At 35.9% G+C, this 7,266-nt stretch overlaps 1 pseudogene; it reads right to left on the bottom strand.

Moving 5' to 3' along the window:
• Positions 1–3,721: 3,721 nt before the first annotated feature.
• On the bottom strand, positions 3,722–6,263 carry LOC149009285 (peroxidase 29-like; annotated as a pseudogene).
• Positions 6,264–7,266: the final 1,003 nt, after the last annotated feature.

Genomic DNA, 7,266 nt, shown 5'->3' with positions numbered 1-7,266 from the left:
ATTTTAGTCATTTCTTACAGGTTTTACAGGATTGAAGAGACCAATTGATCAAATAGCTTCAGTTTTTCCTTTATTAATTTTCTAGGACTCTTTTGCATGTCATCCTTTGAACATAATAAAAATAGATAATTACTATCGCGTCCCTATATTATAACTCAATTACTACCTTTATCCCTTTTATATTTTGAAGTTACTAAACCAACCTTTAATTTTGTCAATAATTACTAATGCCCCCCATTATTAAGCACCGTCAGTTAACTAATGATATGGCTTTTATGTTTTTTTACCCCAAAATAACCCTAAAATTTGCTCTTTGCTTATTTACCCTTCTATTAAATTACAGTACTACTTTTAGTTAATTATGGGAAAACCTGGCCGTAGAACTTTATTTTCCTCCCTCTCTTAAAAGAAGTACAGTTTCCGCTCCTCTTCTTGTCAACAACCTTGAGATGACAAAGGGAAATACTGTCGGCTTTCTTCATGATCAACAGTTCTATACTCTTCTAATGGTGTAGGTGGGCGACTTTTCAAAAGAAAAGAAAATATCAATAGAATGACGTGGAATGAGAAATTTAGAGGGTTGAAAACACTATTTCTCCAAAGGACTCACAGTCCTATACTTGTACAAAAGCACAAACCAAAAACATCAGAGATAAGCATATTTATCAGCAATGAGGACTAAACTTCTAGCCAGAGATCTTGATGGTCTTAACCTCAGGCTTCTTCTCTACCCCCACAAATGCTTGGAATCATCAACATTTTTGCTTTGCAACTTCTGAAACTGGAAACTCAAGAATTACTAAAATGCCCTCACTGACTTATGTGACACAACCCCTAGGTGAGTGAAGGGATTCTCCCTTCACCCATCTTATTCCTATACTTCTCCGGAAACCCCACCACCGCTGGTGACCACCACCCCTTCCCTTGTTGGCGGCCATCGCCCCCACCTCCCCTTGCTGGAAATCACTCATCATTGCTGGTTCAAAACCCTAAAACAAAAAGAATCAAAACCCTAATGGATCATCAAAACCGGCGGTGAATGGATCAAGGTAAGTTTTTTTTCCTTCTTTCTTCATCCTTGTTCTATGCTCAGGTTATCTCTTTGCCCCCCCCCCCCCCAAAAAAAAAAAAAAAATTAGGGAAACATTGTGCCATAAATTCTAGTTATTGGGCCATGTAAATCTCTCTGCATTTCCAAAACCGCCGAAGGTATTAGGGGTGACGGGTTCTAGTATTCTTTACGATCTAGGCTGTAACTTCTGTTAGACGAGCAGGATCCAATTTTCTCTTTTGCAGCTTGTCTCTTGGAAGCAACTATATCCTTAAGCTTCTTTGTACCTGGTGAACTGGTGGGCTTTTTGGTAACTGGAATCAATTTCAGGCAGGTTTTCATAGCCGTTGATTCTCTAGATTTGAGAATGATCTTATGGAGACAATGGCTAACATTCTGGCTTCTCTTTGAAGACCTGACTCTTGAAGAACCACACCACATTTTTTAGGGTGGCAATTTAGAACAAAAAATCAAAATCAAAACCACCCATTTAACATCAAATCACACTGAAATAGTTCGAAGTTGAAATCCTTGTTGTTACACCTTACCTCCGAATCACTAGATTTGGCAGCTTTTCTTCTAGCATCAACAAACCTGGTTTGAAACTTCTCCAGCTCAGTTAATACATCAGGAACTTTTTGTCGAACTGCATTTCCAGCACTCATTCTTCATGGTTGCCGGCGATGGTGTGGCTTTGAATCGTTTTGAGAGAGGAAACTTGAATACATGGTTGCCATGACCAAAGAAACGCTGGTTCGGCTTCCGACAATGATAGGAGAGGGGCAATGATAGCAGGGGAGGGGTGGTGGGGTTTCTAGTGAGGCATTGGAAGAAGGTGGGTGAAAGGAGGGGTTTGGTCATTTAAGTGAGTTAAAGGGCATTTTAGTAATTTGACTAGTAGAGGGGTATTTTAGTCAGATGAACCATATATTAAAAAAACTAACGGTCAAACTTTGAATAATAAACAATGGGTAACTTGGAATTTTGCAAAAAGTGAAATAGTAAAAGTGGGCAGTTTGGAATTTTACCCACTTAAGCGGGCTCCATGAAAAAATCTCTATTCATTATGGTTTTCACAAATTAGGATAGTATCGTCTTCTGACTTTTTAATTCTTACAAAGACTAATCGACACCTACATTTTTTCCAACATTAACAGCCACATAACACCATTAGAAGAGAGGAGAGCAATAGTAATATCACTAAGAACAGGGTTTGATTAGTAATTAAGCTATAGTATTGGGGGCGACAATAAATGTCCCTAACAAAAATGGTAGAATGATAGTGTGAATGCTTGATGTTGGTTGATCTCATGGACACTCCTACTGTTTTCTCAATTCATGTGTGGACACTACAAGAAAATGGGCCTACAACTGCACTTTGGATAAGGATATAGCGGCGTTTTCGAAAACGCTATAGTATATTGACATATAGTGGCGTTTCTTCAAAAATGCCGTTGTATGGCAACATGTAGCTATCGATCCGGTAATGTATCACTTTTTTAGCGGCATTTCAAAGAAGAAATGCCGTCATTGCTCTATTCAACCCCTATCATGGTCGGGTAAAGGACAAACAAATATTAGAATTATTCCCATTTGCCAGAGCTGCTGTTGATGCCGCTTTCTCCATTGTGGGACTAGTTTTGTGTAATATCCAGACTGACTTGGTGAACAAATATCCAAGTAACGCTCCTTGGTGAGTCATATCCAAGCTGCTGAAGTTGGGTTAGGGTTGAGTAACTTGACCACATAGACAGTCCTCATTCCATCCTTCTCTCTTCCCTCTTCCTTTTCCCCTTCTGGTTTACTGTTTACAACTACACATTTGAACCCTAGTTTATTAGCGTTGTTGGCCATTAGATTTTTCCCCAAACCCAGCAATCAATCCCCCTCACAGCAGACCAATACAAACCCCATACTAGTCCTAGTCTTTTGTAAAGTCCTACACTATAAGTTCCAACTGCCTAACACCTGCAAGTATGGTGTTGTCCCATTCTGTCCACCAAAATTTAATTAGCTTTTAAGGGAATCACCCTCCCTACTGTGCCTACCATTGGCCCAAAACCTAGCCCCTGAAGGCCCTTAGAAAAATTATGCATGACTTAGGCTTGAAGGACAACATTTAGAATAGCCATTTTTGCTTAGACTCTGGAAATTTGAGTATTTTTAATATCTTTGGCATATTATATATTAGGTGTGAATTTTATCCCTTTCTAGTTGTTCAATCCGAATCGCTTATGCATTTGTGGCATATGAAACTTGGTGATTTGTTTTTATACTGCCAATCTTGTTGTAATATGGAAACACAGTCATTGATTCAACATTGGACAGCTATCTAATAAAATGTAAGCATAAACACATGGTTTTCTGTTTATTTCACTATATCTCATTTTGCATGTCTTCTGTTTGTTACATCCATAGAAACAAACCACACACATTACGATGAAGAGGTGGAAGAAGAGAAAGTATCAGTTCCTGAAAAGGTGACTCCAAAAGCTCCTTCATTCAGCCAAACTAAATATTAAGTCCAAGATCAAGCAAATTGAGTGGGGTGGTGGGCCAGTTGGAACAACATGTTCTAGTGAGCCTCTTTACAGGCAGGCAATTATTCGTGGAGAAGTAATTGCAGTTGCGAGTGCTGTTTTTCTGGACGTTGATGATTCAGAGGAAATGTTACCCATATATTTTGTAGAGTACAATACTCAAACAATGACTAATCCCCAGTGTATGTGCACCTGCAAGAACAGAAACCCAAGGTTAGAGTGCAAACAACTATGAAAAATTTTAATTTAAGTGCTCTGATTACCCAAAATGGCAACATATTCTTCAAGGTTCATCCCTTTGATGGCAAAAAGATGAAGCATGGTATCAACTCTGGTGCTTGGTGGGGGAAGAGAGGCTTCAGCAAGTTTATAACTCATTGTAGTGGAGTCTCTTCTACCCAGAAGAACTCTTATAATTGGACCTCCAGAAACAGAAACAGCCTCTCTAGCTGCCAACACAAGAGTGTCTACACAAGAAACTTGCCCAGGACATTCTGGTTCAACCATTGATTTTACTGCTGCAATTGTCTCTGTTTTTCGAATTCCAAAAGTCTTACTAGAAGCCATTTGTGATAGCATTTCCCCATTAACTGATTCAAGAAGAATGGAAGCATCACAACCCTGAAGAGATTTTTGATTAATTAGAGAACATAATTACTTAGTTATATGCAGAGTGAAAAAGAGAGAGAGAGATACATGGACTTGGCAGTCATGGAACATTAACCTCAACAAAGCAGCAGGTGAAGTTGGATTTCAAGAAAGATTGGTGCAAGTGCTGTCTTCACAATGGTCTAAACTTGTGGACATGATTTTTCATAGAAATAATATGAAAGTTGATTTCCATCAACACTCAGAAAGCTATAAAGGAAACTGAAAGGGAGAATGAAATCTTTGTAGTAAAGAGCACATTTACATACAAGGTGTTTCAGTACATGTAACGCCCCGATTCCCAATATGGGAAGTTAGGTTGATACTTAAGAATCGGTTTTCCTTAGGTAGTGAACCAGTCGTGATAAAATAGATCAGAAATTTTATAACATCAAATTCAAAGTATTTAGAATATTTAAGCAGCGGAAGTCTATTTTTAAATTGTAATACACTAAACGTTTCCATTATTCTAAAATATCCAAAATAAAGGGTTTAACTATTACATTTATCAAATAAAACATTTCATCACCAATTACATAATTATTTAAATATAGATAAAAAAACATATTTTATGTCCTTAACAAATAATATATGAACGAGGTTTATCAGCAATATGGACTTCTTCTGTATCACGACCCAATTCTCCAAAGTCATGCCCTACACATTCACCATCTTGAGAAAAATATTGAGTAAGTTTCGAAAAACTTAGCAGGGTCAAATCCAGCAAGATATCGACATGTTTGAAATAATGTATCGAAATAATACAAGAAATACAATGAAATGAAATAATAATGCAATAAAGCTAATGCACAAATTGATTATTTATCTTATTTGAAAACAATACGATGCCTCATGCCGTTACATGGTCTGCACGTGTTATACAGCCTTGACATTTGTATTGTTCCATTTGGGATTCAACACATCATACTCCATGCCATTACATGGCCTGCATGCGTAATACAACCCTGATTTGTGTGTTGATCCCTCCAGTGTTATCATGGGTTTTCCCAATAGGAAAGGATGAAGATTGATCCACGCCGTTACGTGGCCTGCGCGCGTTACACAGCCCTATCAATTCATCCAATTCTCTATCGGACCATGATAAATGGAAAAGTTAATGTCTTCTTCTTATAATGCAATATGCAATGCAATGCTAAATCTTGATATTCATATAAATTTATAAAAGACACTAAATCAAACATATAGATATAACGCAGGATTTGCAATATAGATCAAAATGATAATGATTCAAGTTAGTATGCATAAAGGATTCTCACCTGCAATATATATCAAGATAAAACACCATATTTTAAACTATAGATAATATGAAGAATTATTACTTGCAATTTATATCAAATAAAAGACAACATATCAAACATTTAGATATAGTGTAAGATTATCATTTGCAATACATATCAAATACACAATTATTCTCGGAGTTCGGATTGGAGTTTTGATTCAATTGAGGAGTAGGTCTATTTATTTCTGGTTCTTGGACTAGTAGTTCTAGGGGTTGACTCAACTCTCTCAAACTGTTTTTCATTATTAAGAAAAGGTAACAAAGATAAAATTTCAAACAAGTGGATATACATAAAGGATTCTCACTTGCCATCACGATAGATTCAATATCAAAATATTGCAATGTTTTGAGCAGTCCAATAAAACACAAACTAGGACAAACGAGTACAGTGAACGGATTCAGTTTAAAATCAAAAGAAATTTAGAAATTCTTATTGATTTTAGAGAGAAATGAAATCTCTCTCTCTCTCTCTCTCTCTCTCTCTCTCTCTCTCTCTCTCTCTCTCTCTCTCTCTCTCTCTCTCTCTCTCTCTCTCTCTCTCTCTCTCTCTCTCTCTCTCTCTCTCTCTCTCTCTCTCTCTCTCTCTCTTCTTTGGAAAAATTCTCCCCCGTATGGTGAATTCCTCCCCCTATTTATATGCAAGAATTTATAATAACAATTAAGTAAATTAATAAAACTTAATGTATGATAAATTCTTAAGGGATTAACTATTTTTAATATACATAAATTAATTTATTACATTATATTTTAACTCTTAGCGTATTTTGATTTCTTTACTTGATTATAAAGTATTGAAAGAGTTAAGATTTATTAAACTAATAATAATAAATACTTAACTGATGTTATAATTATTAACTTAATATTTGAGTTTATTTAAGTATTACAAATTGAAAAATAGAAAAAAACGATTAATTCAATTGTGATTTGGTTTCTTTATTTTCATTAAATAATTAATTTATCAAAATTATTATTACTTTCTAAACAAATGGTAATTACTGTAAAACAAAATAACATATATACCTAAAAAAAAAAAAGAAATGATTATTTTATTGAATTTGACCAAAATACCCTTAGTAAAATCTAGGGGTATTACAGTCCCCTCTCCTTAAAAAAAAATTTTGTCTTCGAAATTTCAGAGTAGATAAGAAATAATAATAAAACTAATTCACATATATCTACTAGAAGTGTTAAGTCACTTACATGACTAAGTCATACGTCTCCATTGCCTGGATTGATAAAGAGGTGAGGATATCTAGTTCGTACGTCTTCCTCTAATTCCCATGACGACTCGAAAATCCCATGGTTATTCCAATGAACTTTTACACATGGAGTGTTGATCGAAGAGCCCCATAAATTCTCCTCTAGAGTCAAAGCTTTCTCTAATAATTCTGCATAGGATGAATAACTAGCAATTGAGATTGGAGCTTTCAATGCAATGTTCAAGCCTCCTAAAAATCTCTTTATCTTCTTATCTTCCGTGTTGACTTGTTCAGGTGCAAACATACTTAAATCTTCAAATTTCTTCCTATAGTTCAACACTGAGTCAAACCCCTGAACTAGGTGTAAGAATTTTGTTTCCTTTGCTACCTTCGCACTTTGGGAAAGTAACACTTATAAAAGGCAGCTACAAAATTTGTCCACGTAATGGTGGGGTTAGAAGCTTCTAAGATTTGCTTTTGTGTCATCCACCAATTATGTGCTCCCTCTTGAAGCATAAATGTGGCACA

The sequence above is a fragment of the Hakea prostrata genome, chromosome 7, assembly GCF_041222555.1.
Source record: "Hakea prostrata isolate BN-2017 chromosome 7, UWA_Hpros_2, whole genome shotgun sequence".
NCBI classification, from domain to species: domain Eukaryota; kingdom Viridiplantae; phylum Streptophyta; class Magnoliopsida; order Proteales; family Proteaceae; genus Hakea; species Hakea prostrata.
Note: the sequence above shows the minus strand (reverse complement) of the source record. Positions and strands in the feature narration are given on the sequence as shown.